General features: G+C 39.3%; 1 protein-coding gene across 19 annotated transcripts in view; it reads right to left on the bottom strand.

Moving 5' to 3' along the window:
• Erc2 (ELKS/RAB6-interacting/CAST family member 2) overlaps positions 1-23,002 on the bottom strand; it is an 865,869-nt gene that overhangs the window by 457,259 nt on the left and 385,608 nt on the right. The gene's annotated exons all lie outside the window — the stretch shown is intronic.

Raw genomic sequence — 23,002 nt, 5'->3', positions numbered from 1 at the left:
AAAAACTTAGCAGAATAACAACTCACATGGCAGAAACTTCCCTACTAAGAGAACGTTTCAATAGCCCTCACATGCATGCATGTTTGTGCCCATGTGCATACATGTGCATGCACATATAGGCGTGTGCGCACACACACACACACACACACACACACACACACAGTCAACTATATTATTTTAAGAGTAAATGGGGACAGACAGAATTAGGACTCAGTCAAATTCTGGATTCTTGAATCATCTACTTCCTAAATAGACAAAATCCTGACCCTTTCTCCTCAAATCCAATATAACCCCAGAGAAAGGACAAGAACTATCTGACTAAAAAAAAAAATTGATACTTTGTCAAGGAACCTAGATCATTATTTGCAGACCATTTATTTTGGCTAAATGAATGTTCTGTTCCCTACAGCAAATGTTCCATTTCAAAACACAATAACAGATGCAAGAAATAGAAACCACCAAGGCAATAGTCCTGGTGGCTGTAGAATGTATTTTGTGGTAGATTGGAAAAACAAACCAAACAAACAAACAAACAAGAACAATTGCACAACGTGACTACAAATGAACTTTGTATGGATTTCACCGTGGACACAATCTGTGAAGCCAGCCTGTCTCATCATACAGCTCATGTTTAAGTTGCAATCCAAGCTTTGTGATAGCAGGATTGAAGTGTGTTTCATACTACACCATCTTTAAAAGAGTCCCCCATTAAATGACATTTAAGAATTGAAGGAAGTACTTGCAAACTAACTTTTCATTTTCATCTTAGATAAAAGTATACATGAATAGTACTATGTCTCCAGTTAGATACTTGGGCATAATCCTTTCTTGAACTTAGTATTATGTTCTTATGATTTATACATTTTATTTTTCACCTATTCTTAGTAAGTCTGGGCCCAGCCTTAAACTGTAAGGAACCCAGTTTTGAATGGTCTTCTCAGGCTTGGAAGACAGTTGATTCCTGGGTACCCAAAACTTTTCACTTTAGTTGAATTTCTTTCTTCCATATGTATTATCATGCATACAGTTCTGAATAAAGTCCTCTCTCTCTCTCTCTCTCTCTCTCTCTCTCTCTCTCTCTCTCTCACCCCCTACCCTGCCAACATACATCCTACTCAGTAACTGTGACAATCTTTAAAATTTATCTTATGTGAAAAATTATGTGAAATAATTACTAGAAATGATTTTTTTTTCCTTTTTGGCATGGAGCTAAGGTTAAGCTGCCTCTCGAGATTCCAAGAATATCTGTAGGAACATATTGACCATGCATATGAACATGCTTCATTTTGAAGTTTACATACATGAACAGGAACAAAATGTAGTTTGATGATACTTGCTCCCAGGCCCCTCCCTTGTTCCCCTTCCCCTCCCCTTTCTCCCCTTCCTCTTCTCACCTAGCCTCCCCTCTACTTCCATGTCTTTTTTGGTTTGGTTTTTAGGTGTTTGCTGTGTGCATGGGGCACCACATGAATTTCACTAGGGTTGCTGGGCGGGATCATCAATGAGAGGTTGTTTACAAGGGCACAGGCACCTTACTGATGGCTGTATTCCTTTCTAAAACACAGTGTGTACTGTTCTTCACTGAAACAAAGGAATGAGCAGAGAGAAAGGTCATAAGACAGTAATTCAGCCTCCTCTAAGAGGAAGCAACATGCAAATGTTTACACAACTGGAACCAGCCAGAGACCCCCAGCAGGCTCTCCTATTCCAATCATCCACTCTGTTGTGATGAATCATACATCAGCAAATATATAGACATATGTGTGTGTTTACAGTCAACTATTAAAGTAGTAAGATATCCATAATGCTGTAGCTTCCAGTTTGATGGTGTATGAGAATGATTTAGATAGCTGGTTCTAAGATGCTTGGTCCCAGGATCAGAGTCACTTATGGTCCAGGGAGAAGCTCAGCTGCAATCTGCCTGGTGAACTAGTTAGATATGTGATCTAATCTAGTAGATTTTCTCAAGCATTGGAACCAAAGCATTTGTATTGCAAACGAAGAGTGACAACCTATTTCTTCCCTAACCATCACCATCTTCAAAACACTGAAGAAATAATAGTCTCCCTAGCCTCTTATAATAAAACTTATATTTTTAAGGTCTTTGAATGCAAAAGCATTATTCTAAGTTTCAGTCAATATCCATCCCAGCTCCTACATACACATACACCACACATAAAGGAATCCAGGCCAGGCCTATGCATGAGGGAAGAAATGGGTCTCTCTATATCTGTGTCCTCTCTTAAAAGCAGCACAGACATTGGGACTGTCTGCATTGACTATGTGCACATTCTGAGATGCTCAGGGTCTGAGAAGAACTAATTTCCCTTAAAGGATCCTTCAATGGGAAGTCACCAGTTACTTAGAATTACTCTACATACGGCCTATCTCTGCTTGGAACACGTTGGAAATAAAAAGACTGAAGATATAACAGATTCCCATAAAAAAGTAGCACAGACCTGGTAAATTCTAGAGGCTTCACTACAAATGAAAGAAACTCTGTTTTATATTTCTGCATCCCACATTCCCATTACAAGGGCCTGGGGTCTAAACTAGGATGGGCAGATCAGCTGAAATGGTTAAGAAAGGCTTTTGCTTTCTTCCTTTCAAACTTGATGTCCTTCACTCTTTCCAGCAGTCACCAGCTGCATTTAAGAGGTCTGATTACAGCACAGGCAGAATTTACAAAGTCCAATAATGATGCAGGTCCTACATTCATTTGGCTAATGGAAAGGAGTCTGTCTTCTGCAAAGTGTCAAGACTCCAATCTCATCTGCTAGGCTGACAACTGAAGGAAACACAAACCCAGCTTCTTTTCCCAATTAAATACAGGCTCCTTACACTTCCCTGGGAGACCAGTCCTGTTGTGCAATTGGATATTTAAAGAAGCAGTCTGCTTTTGTTTATGCACTTTTGTTTCCTATTAAGAGCCAGAATGTGTTTTGCTCTTTTATTGTCCAAGGCAGCTTCCCCACGTACAATTTCTGAATCCCAGGGATAGATGGTTGAGGATGGCAATCAGCAGCTTAATTCGTTAACAGACGCTCAAGTCCCCTAATACCACTGGATACTGTCTTAATCAGAGGCCACACCGAAAGAAAATGATTCAAATCCATATGGATCCAAAGGTGTCACATGGCAAGTCATTACATCATATTCTGCAAAAGCACGAAATGTGGAAAGTTGATGCTGCTAAGGCACGGAAGGCTCTTTCCAGAGAATAGATCGGGGTTTGTAGACATTTGCTTAATGTATAGCATGAGTGAGCTCTGAAGCCAAAGGCAGCATTCAAAACACACAGCATATTGAAATAAGCCCTTAGAATAAAATTGAGGAGGAAATGGCCAGTAGCCAAGGTACTGACACCCAGAAAAGAGTGCCCATCTCTTCCAAGGCGCACTGTCAAATCTACTTTGTGCGTGTGTGTGTGTGTATGTGTGTGTGCGTGTGTGTGTGTCTGTGTGTGTGTAAGAAAAAAAGTTAGCTGTAACTTTCTAAAACTAGAGAATCCTGCTCTAGTGCCTAACTTTCCACAAGTCTCTCCCACTAGGCTTCTTCTTTTACTTGGTTCAGTAATTGCTGGCAAGAGGGGCCACTTGCACCCTTACCAAAAGGGGCAAGTGGCTAATTATTTCTGTCTGAGCCCATCTGCAGACGAAATCAGTTGCAGATGTAGAACTGTACCCACCAAAAGAAGTTGCCTCTATAGCACAGGTCTGAGATATAAAGGAATACCAAGAAAATCAAGCTTCAGCTCTCCAACTAGGGGCAAGGGTGGGGTGGGAAGGTGTAGCCCTATTTGGTCCGATAAATGTACTGTCATGGTAATTTTCTTTGAAAAAAAATTAAGAACAGCAAGCAAAAATGGAGAGGGGTAGAAGAAAGAAAGAAAGGAAAAACAGAAGAGGGGGAAAGGTTGGAAAGAATGAATTTAAGGAGATTCAGATAAACTGGTTAAAACTGCTCTCCATGTTTATCTTAATCTAAATGCTGAGACTTAAGCTCCTTCTCTGAAATCCCCACTCTGCCTCAGTCTCCTTTTTACAGGGAGGACAGGGGAGGGAAAAGCAGCTATGGGCAACGAGTATTCTGAAAGGGTTTCCCCATGTAAGTACTCTGTTTGCTGACTTAGTCCTCCCAAGGAGCCTCTCAGGTGATATGATCTGTTTTACAGACAAGAGTTGCCAACACCAGGTGGAAAAGTGAGACTTGAATCCAAGTCTGTTGGCGACTAAACATGGTGCAGTTTAGTGCCAGTAAACTCATTAAATACCAAGTGTTATAGAAAAACCAATCAGGCCAGAGCAATCGAGTGCTGGGGTTTGGAGCTGAGCTATGTGCAACTGGTGCTCAGCATGGAAGGAGACAACTGAGCAGAGAGGTAGATAAAGAATCAGCAGGAAAAACTGCAACACGCAGTGCCCTCCCAGCTGCAGAGGCAAAAAGGACAGGAGACCAGCTAGACCTGTGGCTCTCAACCTTCCTAATGCTGTAACTTTTTAAATCCTCATGTTGTGGTAACCTTAACCATAAAATTATATCATTATTTCATAACTGTAGTTTTGCTACTGTTATGAGTTATAACATAAATATCTGCTATGCAGAATATCTCGTATGTGACACCCATGAAAGGGTCATTCAGCGCCCAAAGCTGTCACTACTTAATGTTGAGAACCACTGAGCTAGAGGCTTCACAGACACAGATCGCAAAGCTGTCCATCTCTTGGGGGCAACACTTTGGTCTCTAATACCATGACTGAAATCTCAGCAATGCTGAAGTATTTGTGTATTCCGACCTTTACTTCCTTGTTCGTTTAGCTCACTGTTGAGTGTCTATGGAATGTGTGTGGTATGTTTTACATATATGTTCTTGATTATAGATCCAAGCAGACAGAACCTGTCCCATAAGGGGCTCTCAGTATGAACCAAATTCTGGGAGCTATGGGGCAACAAGCATTTACTGGAGCTTCTGAAAAGCTGAGGCTCCTTGCCTAAGGGGCCTTGTAAGACTTCAGCCAGGGCTGATCAGGGGAACACTTGAGATATTATCTGTCAAAGAAAACCGAGAGCCTCCCAGCATTGGAGCTGCATCTTATGTGACCAAGCACATCAGCCCAAGAGAGAGTAGGACTCCTCTAGACAGACAAGAACTCCAAGCTACTTATTTATCTGGCCATTCTATGCCTTACTCTGTCACCTAGAAGGCTGATGATGATGCCTCTCCAGCCAGTCTTATTTAATGGACAGGTCTCACCCCAGAGCTGGACATAGCTAGGAACTGCAACACAGCAGTAAGCCACACAGCCCCAATTGAAAGAAACTTGCCCAGAAACAGTGTCTTAGTTACTCTATCCATTGTGATAAAATACCTGGACAGAAGCCACTGAAGGAATAAGGGGTCTGGTGTATAATTTGAGGGTATAATCCACTGTGACAATGAATTCACGGCTGGGAGAGCTTAGGACAAGCTGGTCGCATTGTATCAACCCTCACAAGCATTCCCACAGGCCCACAGGTAGGTGATTAGTTAGCACATCAAATGGACCACTAAGTTTAACCATCACAAATAACAAGGGTTTAAGATACAATGTGATGTTCCATACAAATATAGAGCTATCATTCTTGTGGAGTCAGGAAAGATTTCTGTAGAAAATGACAACTATAATGAGACGCAAGGCATGGCTCACTCATGGTTAGTAATAGTAAGGCTGCTGGGAGAGAATTATGACAGAGAAAGTAAAAACTACCAATAGCCTATAGGGAGGCCACAGAACCACACAGACAAGATGACTGTCAAGGGGTGTGCCTCATGACAGTGACTGTATGTTAACACAGGAAAGGACAAGCAACTGCAATTTATCTATTGCCACAGATGTCTGGTCAGAAGTGAAAAACAGCAGACCACCAATTCCTACAGTAGCATGATCGACCTCAGATACCTTATGCCATGCAAAGGAAGCTAGACCCAAAAGACTAAATGTGTATCTACAAGACAGTCTATAGAGGACACAATTGTGAGGGTGGAGCAACAGATCAATGGTTGTCAGAGTACTCTGGTGATCAAACAGCAACAATAGGATGATGAGATTATAAAAATCTGGACTACAGGTTGAGCTCAACATTATAAACACTTGTTTAAATGTGTAGAATGCACACTAACAGGGTAAACTTTACTATAAACTTGTTACCAAGAGCCATAGGAGTCTACTTCACTGTTGTCCTAATAAAATCTTTGACTGTTTTCAGGCTTCATTTCCTCATCCATGACATGGGCATGATGCTCACTGCCCTAATGATGTCACTGGATTTGGAAATGGAATAACATACATCTATAAGAGAATAAAATCCCATATCTCAATGCATGGTGGCAACATGTGTCATGAGTTTTAGCAAACAATACTCATGATAATTCTTTAAAATAACACTTCAAAGATATCAAAGTAGTTTATACTCCTCCCTTCTGAATTTCAGGCAATAAGCAGGCTACTCCTTCAAAGCTGCCATGGGGAATGTCAGCATGTGGCTAGCTACAGCTCACAGTTCCTCTCTGATCAGCTGAGACCTCTGAGACCTTCAGAATCATCTGGGTACCCCTACTTTAGATTCCTGGTAAGATAAACAGCCTAATGGCTATTGATTATAGGGCAATAACTATATTCAGTTGAGGTTTTGGATTAAGGTTATACTCTTTCGAAAAACAGAACAGAAAAATACAACTTCACCCTCTCAATAAAATTGGGTATAGGGTCCAAATTCCGGGTTGCTTGTTGTAGGATATTGGGTAGTGTTTGAAAAGAAATCTCAGATCTGTACTTACTCATGTCCCAGAGTGACAGATCTGCTCTGAGTGGAATAAGAATACATAAACAGTGTTAAACAGAAAGAGGAGCCTGGAGATGGCTCTGTGGTTAAGAGCACAGGCTGCTCTTTTAGGAGATCCAGATTCAATTTCCAACACCCACATAGAGGCTTATAATTCTTGTAACCCCAATTCCAGGGAATCCAATTCTCTCTTATGAATGCTGTTGGCACCAGGCATACACATGGTACACAGTCATATATTTAGATAAAATGCCCATACATAGTTTGGTGATTAAGAAAAATTTTAGAGCTACTCTGATTCAAATGACTACATCCAATTTTATTTAGACTTATGTCTAAATAAACATTCATCTCTACTGGAGATACAGTCTGATTGGCTGCTATGTATTAAATGTATATTATGGTCCATATTCTCTGCTAGCTAGGTATTCATTCCTGACAGATGTTTTCAACATACACTATGCTATTTCATATTCTTAACAATCCTATGCAAATGATGTTCCATGTTCTTACTCTGTTCATTAGAAAACTAAAGCTTATCACAATAAAACAACTAGAGCTGTTTTACACAACTAGTGAGGCACTGGCTTGAGACACGGTTTGATTACCTAGGGGTTATCTCTTTTTCAAATAACCATTTATATTTTTAAATAAAATATGTTTCAATATTCAAGTCACAAGAAAAACTTCTCCAGGACAGCCCAAAGCCTTGTTTTCAGGATATGTCAATTTTTAATCAAATAGGTGCTTCACGCCTATAAGCCTAGAACTCAGGAAGCTGATACAGGTAGAGGGCCATGAGTGAGAGGCTAGCCTGGGATATATAAGTGAGTTCCAGGTAGTCTCTATCAGTTTCTACTTAGTCATTCAAAATTGTTCTCCTGTTGCATTATATACTTCTGTGGCAAAAGCAATTAAGATTTGATATGAAGCACTGTGCTTCAGTGCTGAAGCAGAGGCTAATGTGGGGTTAAACCATTCATAAACTTGGCAGAGACACAGGCCCTGTGTGTAGAAACTACTAGAGCCCCACTAAACTTAACTTGAAACAGCAATCCCGGTGACCAAGTCTCATCAATTCACAATTGCTAAACAGATTGTCTCTTTACACCATCCAACCAAGGGATGACAAGAACCACGCTATAGCCTCCACACTATGAACCTGGTTCCTATGTCCTCTACTGGATGGCAGGTTGTCCTGCTGAAGAGAATAGCAGGAAGAGAAGAGACAGGCATCCTTACCCTGAATTTCAGGGATTTTTCTCTCCAAACAGAAGAGCCCATGATACAAGTAATGGTTTTCCCTCTCAATGGGTAACTGTAAAGTGCATGGAAAATGAAATGGTTTGATTATCTTTAGCATCAGTAAATTTTATTATAATCTGAGGCCAAATAAAAGCATGTCTGGTTCTGATATACAAGCACAGTTTCTGTGTTCAGAGGAAATTTGTCTACAGTCATCAAGGCTGTTCCTGTGAGTTCAGGCAGCACTTTTTCTACTATAATGCCCAGGGAAACAGGTGACAGAGACAAAATGCAGAGATGACTGGGTTGGCTTTCAGACCTGCCACTCTTGGGAGGCCCATGTGCCCAGTAGTAGCAACCTAGTTGCAGGAAGCCTCCTCTCTGTGGTGACTTCATCCTATTTCTTCTTTACCCACCAGACTTAAGTCTTCCCTCTCTTCAACTGTCCATGCGCACACTAGTATTGAGAGCCATAGCAGTATTATGCTTAGTTCTGCATGCTCACACTTCCATACCACTAACTGCAGGAATAGAACCAGATTATAATGGGCTGAATGGCAGTTAGGGTATCCTCACTCAAGAAATGCAGAGACATTTATTGTTATAAAATTCACAACATAAACATGAGATCATGTGAACAGGACTTTGGAGGGGCAGGTGCCAAGTAAGGAACAGCGAGGACAAGGACTTGAGCGTCATTAACATCCTAGAAATTTTATCTCCAAGGTAATAATGGATGTTTACTGAGCAATGTTCCTAAGACCCCTCAGACCCCTGCCTTCCCAGACCAGGGACTTAGCCTTTGTCATGTAATGATCCTCCTTTCATGTTGACAACAACATGTCCCTACCATGGCTCAAGATTTAATGTGATCAATACTTCACAAATACTTCTGATGATCCTCATAAGAGGACAGACAGAAAACATGCAATGTCATTTGGTCTTCAGAGTTTCCTTTACGTTGAAAGGATGCTTACACACTTGAGCAACAAGAGAAGGCCAATCTGCCATGCTCCAAATTGAAAGGAAGTGTCACAACCCAGTGTTAATGTCAGACGGGGGAAGGGGAAAAGCAAATTAACGACACAAACCAGGTCACGGAATTAAGGCCGACATGCAATAAATCTGTTTCTACTCTAGGCATGGTAACTAGGAGAGCTGGAGGTGCCCAGTGTCACGCAGACATGGAATAAGTAGGAAAGGGTATTACGTTTCAAGAGGTGAGAATAAAGACTACCAATCACTGGTAAAAGATGGATGGACATTGTGGCACATGCTCGTTCACTGGCTTTAAGAAAGGAAGCTCTAAATCCTCTTCTCATTGCTTCATAAGATAAACTAGAAGTGTGTTAAGGGTTTAGCAAGGAAGTGGTGCCTCCCTGGTCATTTGATTAGGAATTCCCTTTTTATAAAGGGGGTGGAGGATACAGTAATAGCCATTCCTCTTTACTCATTCTGGTGCATCCTCACAGCTTCTTTATAGGGCAGGTACTATGAGAGTTCATAGAGTTCATCACAGAGAGTCGGGGGAAGGGGAGCTATCAGAGCTAAGGAATTGGGTTAAACCACAAATGAGAAAGAAAGAAACCAAAACTTGACTCTAGTTGTTTTCTTCCTCCTACTGCCTTGAAACAATTCTTTATTTTTCTTTTCCTTTTCCTCCCACACATACACCATAAACAGTGCCAACTAAACTCTAATATATTTTATCTTTGATTTTATTTACTTAAATTTCAATTGCACTAGAATATAAATGTTAAAAATTTTACCATTGAAACCACTTAAAATGTTCATTTCAGAGGCCTCAAGTCCATTCCACTTAATGTACCCATTGACAGGCAGCTATCCGTAGAGACTTCATCCTGCAGGACTAAAGTTCAGCGCCTGTATTGTAGCCCTTCCAATAACACCCTTTGCCTGTTCTTCCTCCTTTCCTTTAATCTGTCAGCATCATATCCTTGGACCATTCCTTAGTCATGTGCTTTGAACTGTTGGATTTTCAGAACTATTGGGTTTATGGTAATTGCAAATTCCCAAACCCTTTTCATTCTACAGATATAAAAAAAGGACCTACCTTATCAACAGGAAGATAGTATGAGGATAAGGATGAGCTATTCATTCCATGAGTTGTTGGCACTCCTGGTCACAATAAGTGCTGATCTGAAACATCAGTACACAAAACATACAAAGATTCCCATCCCAGTAGAACTAGATGACAGTGTAGAAAAGGTACAATGTTGGGTAAAGAACCAAACATCCAAATAGAACTCTTTGGATGAATGGGATGAGGGTGGAGTGGGAGAAAGCAGGATACACTTCTCTAAGGTAAGTAGAGGCCTTCATTAAGGAGATAAAGTAGCCACCTACAGAGATGCAAAGCCCTGACAGAGCACCTGACACAAAGCAGCCACTCACTGAATAGCTGAGAAATAACTCAGAAATAAAATAACAATCCTGGCAGTGAGGACAGTCATAAACGTCTTCCTCATCTTCTCTCGGGATGCCTGGTACAGCTACAGAACTAACATGTTCTGACTCACTCAATAAACATTTATTGCTGTGACTGCTCTGGCCAAGTGCTCTCATCAGCTGAGACACTTGGTGGAAACACCAATATGGTCTGCATTTTCAACCAACTCTACACAGAAGGCATGAGGTGGAGCTGTAAAAGCCAGTTCTGGAGCTTTTGGGTCTGGAAAGGCAGTAAGGAAGTGCCTTGAACTGATAATGTGGACCCTTCTCACTTAGAGATGTTAGAGAGCCTGGAATAGACAAAGATCAAGCAATTGTCTGACAGTTTGCACATTTTATTGTCAGGTAAGATCATGGGTGTGGTGTTGTGTTGCACAAAAGAAATAAAAATTAAAACTGAAATAGTAAAAATGACCCAATTCTTTAGTCCGCTGAAAATATTCAAATAAGAGAATTTTTTAACAAGACATACTACTCTGTATTATGAAAATGCCCACTAAAGTGTCTCTAAATTACTGGGTGTCTCAAAGAGATGATATCAGTTTTATTTTCCGTAAAGCACTGGCTCAACAAAGTATTAATTCAGGTTACAAATTCCAACACCAAGATAACCTAGGCTTGGTAAGGATGGCCTCCAGTTATCAACTAAATTGTGGAAAAGTCCTCTATATCATATGGTGAAGTTCCATGAACCCCTTCTGTAGCCATACCTCCTCTTCACACTTAGGGAGACACAGATGGTGACAAGGCAGGGGTACAAAGATGTAAACAAACTCCTGTTTATCTCTTTGGTGGCTGTGGCCTGTGAACTTAACTCCAACAGCAGCCTGTCCTAGGGAAAGTCCTTAGCTTGGAAGTTTCAGCTACATCCCCATGATTCACCATACCGTACTCCAGGTTAGGGTCGGTATCTCCTCAGACACCCCGTGACTAGCCCTAATCACTTCTACAGTTGGCTAAAGTCCCCCGAGTCTTCTCACATGATGTGATATTTAATTTTATGTGTCAACTTGACTAGATCACAATATTCAGATGTTTTAGTCAAATATTGTTCAAGCTGCTTCATTAGGGTGTTGTGGGGATGGAACCTACATTTAAGTCAGTGGCCTTTAAGTAAAAGAGATTAATCTTTACAGTATAGGTAAGCCCTATTCAATCAAACAAAGGCTTGATTGAATAAAGATAAATGGCTCACCTTCCCCAACTAAACTAAGAATCAATTCTCCAGGAGATAACCTTCAGGTTTAATCTGCATTGTCTTTCCCAGTTCTCCCAGGTTCTCTAGAAGACTTACATAGAATGGATCTACAATTTGCCCTTAGATCTTTAACATGTCAACATCCCCATCAGATTTGGGACTCATCAGGCCTCCAAAATCATATGAGCCAATTTGTTAAATTAAATCCCTATGTGAACACATGTACCAAGACCTATTTCTCCAAATTAATTTAATTGGCATACTTATTCCTTTTCCAACATGGGCATTTTTGTCTAGGACCTCATACTATCCTAAAGCCCAGGGTCAAGGAATGGATCCTGAAAATCTTTGAGATAAGGACAGAAGTGACTTTTGGCAACTTTAGCGGGGCTCTGGTTTAAGTTTCCCTACCAAAAAAAGGGGGGGGAGATTTACAACCCCAAAATTATTTGAATTTCTACTATGGCTCGAAAGTCACCTCTGAGGCATTTAGAGACCATCTTAGACATTTTCCCACTTCTATGGCAAAATACCTCCAAATACATAAGGAAGGACAAAGTTTATTGGTTCACCATTTGAGGGAATAGTCCATCATGATGCAAAAGTAGAGGTAGTAGGAGTTTAAGGGAGCATCCATAATCGGGAAGAAGAGAATCATGAATCTTCATGCTCAGTTAGCTTTCTCTTTATTATGCAAGTTGAAGCCAAGTTCCTTTAAGATGGGTCTTCCCCTTTCAGTCTCATCACGATAGTCCCTAAACTGCATGTTCAAAGGCTATTCTAATCTAAACAACCCTTCACAGGTGTGCCTACAGGCTGGCCTTCTAAGTGATTCCAGATGCTGCCAAGCTGACAATCAATGCTGACCTTCATAACTTTACACTCTGTTAATCTGGCACCTAAACTTTTAAGCCATAACCTTCTACCACTTTTTCTCTAGTCATATGGCCTTCTCATAGAGAAAAACACAGTCAGCCTAACCTTCAAAACTCCCCCACCATCTTTAACAGTTTCAATGATCCCTAACGTACAACATCCATGTCTCCTCTGAGATGCAACGAAATCTCTTAATTGTAATTTCCTATAAAATAAAAAGTAAACTACATGCTTCCAATATACAATGACAAAAAAATTAAAAAAAAGATAATAAACATTCTCATTCCAAAAAGGGCTAGGAAGGAAGATTAGACCAAAGCAAGACTGCTAACCAGCAGAAAGACACCAAAAAAAAAACAAACAAATGAACAAAAACCCCAAACAAACAAACAAACAAACAAATAACACCAACTAAGGCAGTTCCATGTCTGACATTTTGTGCTCATGATGGAAAAATCTGGGATTTCATAACCCCACTTCCCCAGTTCTTCCATCTGCAGGACATCGTGCCTCTTAGTCAGGGTACTCCATTATAGCTGCTTGCCTTTGTGGATGTCCCAGATCCTGGCATCTGGAACATCCTTTGGTCCCCTTTATAATTCAGGCTTCACCTTCACAGCTTTATGTAGGTTCTCCTGGCTTCCTTCCAAGAACTCAAGCCTGGTACACATTGCCCAGTGTCAGTGGCTCTCTATAACTGTGGTATAAGACTATATGACCCCAACAATCATCCATCTTTCATGCTTACAAAACCAGTACCACATGGATGACACTACCAGTTCCTGCTGTCATCTTAGGTTGGGGCCAGTTGCCTAAAAACCACAGAGGCATCAGTTCTGTATGCTGTCCCTGGGGAAATACTTACATAGGCAGATGCTTTTTAAGAGCCAGGCATCTCTTTAGTGGCCGTATCTGTTTCAGTTTAGGTTCATTCTCTTCAAACAAGTTTGCATTTTCACAGTTGGTACTTGTGATGGATGAGTTGGTACTTGTGATGGATGAGGTCTCACTCTCGGGGCACTTGCCCTATCTTCCCAGTGCAGAGCAAGATTTTTTTTTCTTTATTTTTAACAGTTACAGATCTCTTTTTCAGTATGCACGTTGGCTAAAAGTTTAATTTGCTCAATTTCTTTTCCTCCTCAATAACAAACTGGTGTGTGTGTGTGTGTGTGTGTGTGTGTGTGTGTGTGGGTTCCACATGCATCTACCCAAGATTTCCCTCCTTTGCACTGTAGTACGGGGTAAAGGCAGTAAAAAGTAGCCAGGCAATAGCCTGACACTCTTGTGTCTTTAAATTTTCTATGTCAAACGAACCAGCATATTCTCTTTAAGTGCAACTTCACTCATTTTCTCAGGATGTGGACAGAGTGAAGACAGATTATTGGTCAAAATATCACACAAATGGCCAGACTCTGCACTTAAACTTCATCAGTGAAGCATCATGCTTCAAGTTTCTTTCACCATTCCTTTCTCGCAGTCTCCCTTCAGATAATCAGCTCTGGCTATAGCATTCAAGGGCTTTTCTATTCCAAAGTTCCTAACTTTTCCATGGCTCTCTTTAAAACCAGTTCTCACATGTGAGAACCATATAGCCAGATTTTGCCCAGAAATAATCCCATTTCTGGTACCAATTCTAGTCACTTTTCCTGTTGCTGTAACAAAATATTCTTACAGAACAATTTAAGTATATAAGGATTTACTTTGGTTCCATTACAGTGGGAAAGCCAGGGCCACAGGTCCTGAGGCAGCTGGTCATATCACATTAACAATCATGAAACAGAGAACAATGAATTGTCGTGCTCTACTATTTTTATCCTTTTTATGCAATCCAGGACCAAAAGCCAGGGAATGGACCCAACTTCCTTTAGGGTGAGTCTTATAGTAAACCTAATCAAGATAATCTTTCAAAGGGATATCGAAAGGCATGCCTGGAAGCTTGTCTCCTAGCTTATTCCAGATCATATCAATCCTGATTACTGCAGAGAGATAGACATTTTCTCTGTAGTTCTTATTCTAAATCAAATTCTATGGAGCTACTTCATATGTCTTTCTTAGAGTTGGGCTTTAGAAGAAAGCCATTGCTATAATCATATTCTCCTAGGCTGTTTGATTCTAGTCTCCCAGTATCATTGAGCAACTGTTCAGCTTAATAAATTATAAATATTTTATAGTGATGAAACAAATTCTTACCTAGAAATGTGAAGATTCTGAACTGTCCAATAGAAGTTACTCACTTTCCCTTCATATCATGGGGAATCTAACTCTACTTCCATTTATACACTCATTTTCATTTTCCTAACTCTATTAATGTTTGCCAGACCCGTTACACAGTTTAATTTCTCTCTTGTTCCCTCATAGATGAGTTCAGTAAAAGTTTTCACCATGTGTTTATTTTATAACTATACCAGTCAGAGGCAGGATCTCACCATTTTTAAAATTGTTAAAGAAAATCTACTATGCTTGGACCATCTTTAGCACATTGAATATAATTGTCAAATGAATAAACAAATACATGAACACAGTCTTTCTCTAAGAGCACATAGAGTGAGCCATGCACAGAGTTTAAGAATGAAATCGACTACCTCTGATCATAACCAACTGCATTGCCCTCTCTAAGGGCTGCCACTGGGATTAAAAGAAACAATCCATAAATATGGCTATGTGCTATGCATAGAAGACCTATAAGTCCTCTATATGTTATAGACTTATGCTCATCATTAATAAACAGATTGACCACTCAGACCATTGTCCATTTTCTACCTTTCTGTAGCAACCCTATGGTGTCACATACCCAAAAGGCACTTCATAAAACGGATGGCAATGGAAGTGTACCACAAGAGTTCCAAGCCTCCTGGCCTGACAAGCTTAATAAAGTGTGTTATCCATTCTTCCAGACCACTGCTGGAGATGTTACAGCCTGACCTTCTATTGATCCCAACATCATCCCAATGGACCTTGTTCCATTGTAATTTATTACAACAGCTAAATTGAATCCACATGACAGTGCTCAGAGCCAATTCTCACTGTGATTTCCATCTGCCCTTCCCCCACCCCACTGCCCCCAAAGATTTGTGGAGACACAGAATTAGATGATTTACTCAATTCCAGATATTACTGCTATTGAATTCCTTTCTTTAATCTTGCACATCCACCTAGAAAACGATAAAGATGGTTTGGCATGATTTGTTCTGCAGTCTCGTAAATTTATTATTAATGCCGAGTCAGTAATCTTCACTTGCCTGCTCAATTCTTCCCAGCCATGGTCTTTATCTTGAGGAATTTGAGTTGCTTGTTGCTACTGACATCTTCTATATTCCTCAAGCCCTTATTTCCAGTTAGGAAGAGGCAGGTCCAGAAAGATATCTCATGAGCTGCAGGCACTACTGCATATAAATAACAATTGGAACAAGCAGATGCTACACAGGAATTTGCCAAAAGATGTCTGAGCAAATTAGCACCTCCTGTGGGCTATAAGGCAATTTCAATTGCTACAATTGATGTTCATGATGTCCCTGCAGTTCAGCACTAAGATGGTGCCTTGGGTGTTTTCCTTATCTGGAATTATTAATTTTGTAAGCACTGTAGACAGTATTTTTCTGTCTCCTTCTTGTTCTGCATTAATCTGTGCTGACACTCTAACTAGGTGACTTATCTAACAACAAACTAGTTCATCAACTACCGTAGCATCTAGCTCAGTCTGCTTGGTTCCCACATCCTTGATTATAGAGACTATAAAAGCATCAAAAGATGGATTAAAAGATGAATTATTCAAAGAAAAATGTTCAACTTAAAATTCTAAATAAAGGTCTTGTGGCATTGAAATGAAAAAAATGTATAAGCCACAGAGAAATGTACAACAAATGTTTGAATTACGAGCGGAAATGAAATTCCAAGCCAAAAGCTCAATTGTGGTTCCAAAATAATAACACTTTCTAAGAGTTTAGATTTGAACATGACAAATAATTTGTATGTCTTTATGACAAGTGCCATGTTTACTAGAGGATTAAGTTAAAGTTTCTGTAAACAAATACATGAATTACCCTGGGTGTTTAACTAAGTTCTGTATCTGTGACATTCAGTCAATGTCTATAAATGTATTTTGAGAAAGAGGTTTAAAATAATATAGAATACAATTAGCTGATATATGAAAGAGTAAAATAAGTCATTACTATGACCAACTTAAATGAGAAAATGCTCATTCATTTTTCCCCTAAATTTTATATTATAAACCATAAATAAGAATTTTCTTGTTAAGGTTAAATATTTACTTTGTTCACTGCCTTATACAAATAAGCAGATAAATGTCATATAAATTCATAAGATTCTATTTTAAAGACCTAATCTGATTTTTTAAATGAGAAAAGTTATATCATTTCTTTGCTCAAAAAAGTTTAATGCATATTTATCTGTAAATTACTTTAAAGTAAAGTACTTTGTTCCTCAATAAATAAAAGATAGGTAGCAAAGAATATCTGATCCCAGGAGAAAGCAGTGTCTGCCCCCAGGCACTTGCTAGATACCCTTTACTGTAAAATCTAGAAAATGGAGAGGGACACACACACACACACACACACACACACACACACTACAAATGGCAATCACAATGAACAGATGCCCTTCTCATTTTAAACATAAAACAAGCACCGGTTTCTTTTCATTCTCAAATCTGTTTGTTTCATGCTTTTCCAACACATGCAATTCACATGTACATACACTCAAGCGTGCCTCATCTTTTCTTTGACAACTTTTTAGTTAGCCTCCCACCTATCTCACTTCCAGAATAACTTGGTGAGTTTAGCACTAAAGGCTCTGAATTCTCTCCTTACTTCTGCCACATGTGTTGGACAAAACATTGGTTTTCTGGCTCTCAGACTCCTCACCTCATCGTCTTCTTCACTGTCAATATACTGCCCTGTGACAACTATGGCTTTTTCATGGGTCAAATACTTACATGGTGATGAGATTATGACATGGAAACGTGTTCAAGCAATGAGGTCATCTACAACACTACCTCTAAAAGTAGTAGTTTTAGAATAATCTATTGATACCTCTAAGATGAAGGAACCTCAAATGCACTGTGCAAAGTGGAAGAAGCCAGACACAAGGGATGCATATTGCATTGCCTAGCTCCAGTTCTATGTTGCTTTGGGAAAGGTAAAATCACAGGAACAGGGGGATAAATGAATACTTGACAGAGGTGGGAGCAGGGACTGACTAGGAAGAAGGCAGTACATTGGAAGGTTCTGAGGTAACAGAGCTGTCTTGTAGCACAATGATGGGCAGGATCACACAATTATAATCTTTTGTTAAAACCCATAAAAATACAAAACACAAACAGTAAACTTTGCTATATGTAAATTTAGATAGAGATTCTATAAATTAGTCCAGCATCTGCTCCCCAAGTTCTTTGCTTTAAACTTAAAAGAATTGATAGGTTTTAGGGTTTAAATTCTTATATTCAGTCTCAAATAGTTTTTCACGGGTCAACTATGATGTATATTTCACTCAACACATCTTTGTTGACAAATCTGAAACCAAACATGATCTATGAACCTATGTTCATTTTGGAGATGGGGAAATCAAACCAAATGTAATATAATTAACTTGGCTTTTATAGTCTGATCCTGAAATGTCCACCAAAGAGTATATACCAAAGGCATGGCATGGCTTCCATTAGTCTGCACTACCACTGAGAAGTGATGTATCTTTTAGAAGTGGGACCTTGTTGAAGTCACTGAATGGGGATATATTGTTCCAAGCCTTTTGCTTCCTCCCATCTCTTCTCCATTGAGTTTTGCTTTTTGCTGTCTGCCTGGGGTACATTGCGGTTTCTACCACACAGTCCCATCACAATTGTATTCTGTCGCATACCACAGGCCTAAAACCCCTGGAAACATTAATCAAAATAATTAATAAATAACCAAATAAATAAATAAATGAATAAATGAAAAAGGTGATTTTCTCAGGCATTTCATCATATCAACAATAGAAAGTTGACTAATATATGCATAATTGGAGATTTAAAATCTTATAGCAGTAGCATTGAGGTTCACAGATACACACACACGTATTTTGATACATTTCTTTATATATACATTATAGTTTATTTCAATTAGCAAAATAACCTAAGTGTTTTTCTATGCCATTAAATATTCTTTTATGATATTCATACTGATGAATTTCTGTGTATAGCTATACCATCACTTATTTGGATAATTCATCACTCTGGAGTATTTTAATTGATAAAGTAAATTTTAGTTTAAGTAAATCACAAGCTTATAGCTAAATCAATGCCTACATCTTAACTTTAAAAAAATGAATTCCTATAGGAAGAGCCAGTGATTTAAGTGGCCCTGGTAAAATGATTCCACATCCAGTTCCCTCAAGGTCTAAGATTTATATGTGCCATCACAAGGTCCCAAAGACCTTGTGGGACCATTATCTCTAAGACAATGTAAACATGGAAGGATGGGAAAGGCTCTTTGTCCCTCCATTCCTGCCACCTCACCTGACTGCCTGTGGCTATGCCTCCAGCTGTTCCTAAGTTCATAAACAATCATAATTTGAAAAGTTGTGGTATATGCCATCCCTTATATGCTTTTATGTTAGTATACCAAATGTAACTTAAAGAATTTAGCTTCATATTTTAGCACTACAGAAAGAACTATCTCCACCTGGTGTCAATGGGTGCTATTCATTTACACACATCCTTTTTGCTTAGCTTTGCTTCATTCAGTATCATTCACAAAAAAAGCTGGAGAATGGAACAGAAGCAGTGAAGACCTCACTCCAGGGAATGAATGACTTCCCATTTCACTAGGAAGATTCTGAGACAAATAGCACATGTGTTCTAAAAAAAGAAGTATACCTTGTTCACCTCTGTTAAATATTTAGAATGCGTTAAAAAAAAAAAACTATCATATGTTCCATGAAGGTGGTTATTTGACAGAATTGCCTACAGGCTATAATAATTTTTGAATTCAGCAAACTACAGTCTATGGGCCAATCTGGCCATTTGTAAAGTAAAGTTTTATTGGAACACAGCCATTCCTACTTGTTTACTTGCTTTGAATGTAACCAGAACTTTAGACAGATTGTTCATTCAGTCCATTCTATTTCAATTTTCTAGCCAACATTTATTAATCACCTATATAACATGCCCAAAACTGTGCTGGTTTCAGGGATAATCATATGAATAAGAACTGTTGTTTCTTTCACTGAACCCCAGATTTCCTAGAGAAATTGACACAAACGTGTAATACCACATTCTCAAAATTTTCAACTACTTGATCAGAAATAACATAATATAAACAATGTAATAACAGTTTACTCTTAAGTAAACATTTTAAAATAATAAAACCCTCTAAAATTATAAAACTTCATAAAAATTCCAACCTGAGAAGTCAAGGCTTTAGAAATGGTTTCGTTGAGAGTCTTCCTTCAGTGGACTATAATTTTCCTTGTCCACATGCTCTGAACCCCAGTCCTGTTTACTTGCAACTGAATTTTTGATCAGTTACTCTAATATACACTTGAATCTATTTCCTACAGGCATGTAACAAAATACATCCATTTAATCACTTAAAACAGCCACCACTTATCATGGTTACGTAGGTCAGAAGTCCTACGTGGACATCGATAGTTTATGTTCGGGGTGGGATCAAGGTGTCAGCCAGGCTGCATACTTGTCTAGAGGCTCCATTGGAAAATGTACTTCCAAGCACCCTCTTACCACTAGCCAAATTTGGACATGTGGGGGTCTTAGAATCATAAGTTTTCTTCTTTGCTGCTGTTCATGAAAAACTGCTGCCAGTCACAGAGCCCCTGCAGCCCTTGCCACATGGCATCTCCAGTCTCAAGGCAAGAGAAGAGAATTTAGAATGCATTGAAATTTCCTGGTCCTGCTAACTTTCTAACTTCAGGAGCCAAGGTGAAAGTGTTGGTGTCATTAGGTCACATATATGCAGACCATCTTTATTTCTTAAAGTCAACTGTACTGTGTAATGTAACTTAACCACTAATACCAAATACATCACAGTCACATTCATAGGCGCCACCAGGGTGGTGAGGAATCTTGGGATCCTCAATTTAGAAACCTAATGCCGCATTTTTGTTAGAATTATATACTCTTTATGAAGAACTATAACTACATTAACCAAGGACAAGTCACCACTTAACATGTTTGTGTTATTATTTGCTTTTAGAAACCAACAACCTAAACAGGAAATATAATACAAATATTGTTACAAGGTTCCAAACTGACATATATATTCTATGCCATTAATTCAGAAAGTTTCTGTGAATATTATCTGTTTAAGATGGTTATATATTTTGGTATATATAAGTTGTAAAATCTGGTAAAGAAAAGGAAAAAGAAATACTGGAAATAATACTATAATATCAGAGAGTAGGAAGAGCCTGGGGATTTGTAGACCAAGGAACATATAACCCTGACTTAACAACTATAACTATTTGTAGGGGAAACTTACACATGTATTATATAAGCTTTGAATTATAGACTTCCCTCACAATATACATTGAAAAGTGCTAATATAGATATGCATAAACTTACTTCACAGCAAAGCAAGATCTGTTGCCAAATACAAGATAAGTGAAAAAGACAGACAGAAAATTTTCCTTCCCACATAAATAAGATTGATTCAAATCAAATGGCCTGGGGAGTATGTGGGAAGACAAACAGAATCATCTCCAGACTGAAAAATGTAAAAGCTCAACCACTTCCAACTCCTATCACAAAAATTCAGGCTGCAGCCAGCAACTGAGATGGACAGATGTCATGATGCCTTTGCCCAATAGAGTGGCAGTCATGGCCATGTACTCCAGACAACTTAATTTAAATCTTTTGTGGGATGTTTTACAGGTGATTATATGAAAACCTTTTTTAAAAGCTACCATGATGAAATTTAGTACAGAATATGAGGGCTTAACCTGGAAGCCAGTATTTATTTAAAAGCGAACTTGCATCTCTTGGTTTGGCTCAGCTCTCTCAGTGAGTGAGAATCAGTTCTCAGCATGAGATCTGGCCATGAACTGAATTTTGAAATAACACAGATAATCGTTATTGCCACTTGTAAGTCACAAGGGACTAGTGGAGAACATTTACAGTATGGAAGTCAAAATGTCAGTCAATTTTTAACTACATAATATATTTGATTGCTAGAAGACATAAAGAAAAGCTCCTTGCTGTGAAATTGGTATTGTAAATGGAGCAAGAAGTGTGGTCCAGCTATATTAAGTTACTTTTGATCCCCCAAACACACTGTGCTGCCTCTTCCTGCCAAGCCTTGAAAATGCTACTCCTGGTGCCTATACTAGACAGCAATTCAGAGTCCCTTAGCACCAGATTTAGTTGTCAACATTTCCAGAAACTACTCCTTGTTCATCTCATTCTTGAGATGACAATGACAATACCATGACTACAGTGGCCAAATAAACTTAAATACTAATCATTCTAGCAATCCAAAAGAGAATAATATATATTCTCTATAAGCATGGGGCATTGTATATAAAAATTATAAAACATAGAACAATAGTTATAGTTCAAACATCACTGTCCTGGTCTGTAGGGCATGGTTCAGATGCTTTGGGAATCTGCCTAGGAACGCTGGTGGTGCTGTTCCCCAATTGGTTCTTGATCGATCAATAAATATGCTAGTGGCCAATGGCTGGGTGGAAGAGGCGGGAATTCCAGGTTCCCACAGGCAGGTTATGAGATGCAGGAGGAGGAAAGGGATTCACCATGCTTTGGAGGCAGAAACAGCCATTAGCTATGTGAGATCTCAGGTGGAGTGGCCACTGGCTACTTTCCCAACTGGGCCTGGAGTAGCAGGCAGCAGATTAGAAATGCAACTAAACTGAGAGCAGATTTAGGGTACTGAGCAAGGAGAAATTAACCAGGCAACTAAGTGAGCTGAGAGTGAAGATAAAGGCTCATTAGCTGCAGGAGGCTTAGAAGTGCCCTGCCATTGAGCTAAAAGCATATTAGAAATAAGCTAGTGTGTGTGTGTGTGTGTGTGTGTGTGTGTGTGTGTGTGTGTGTGTGTAATCTGTGGATCCTAGGGTGGCCCACCTGGAGCTTAAAGCAGGGTAATAAAAGGTACATGCTACACTGGTTTCATTTCTCTTGATGTGAGGAGAAGAATTTGGGGAAGAAAGGGGTTTATTTTCCAGTTTAAGTCCACCATTGAGGAAATTAAAGATAGAAATACAACACAGGAATGTGAAAGCATGCCTGTTTGCTATTCCACACAGCTTCACCTCCAATCAAGAACTGACTTTGTAGCCAATGAAGAGAGGAAGGAACCAGAGAGGATGGTGGCAGGCAGGCAGGAAGCAGGCAGGCAGCAGGCAGGCAGCAGGCAGGCAGCA

This window comes from Mastomys coucha, unplaced genomic scaffold, assembly GCF_008632895.1.
Source record: "Mastomys coucha isolate ucsf_1 unplaced genomic scaffold, UCSF_Mcou_1 pScaffold9, whole genome shotgun sequence".
NCBI classification, from domain to species: Eukaryota; Metazoa; Chordata; class Mammalia; order Rodentia; family Muridae; genus Mastomys; species Mastomys coucha.
Note: the sequence above shows the minus strand (reverse complement) of the source record. Positions and strands in the feature narration are given on the sequence as shown.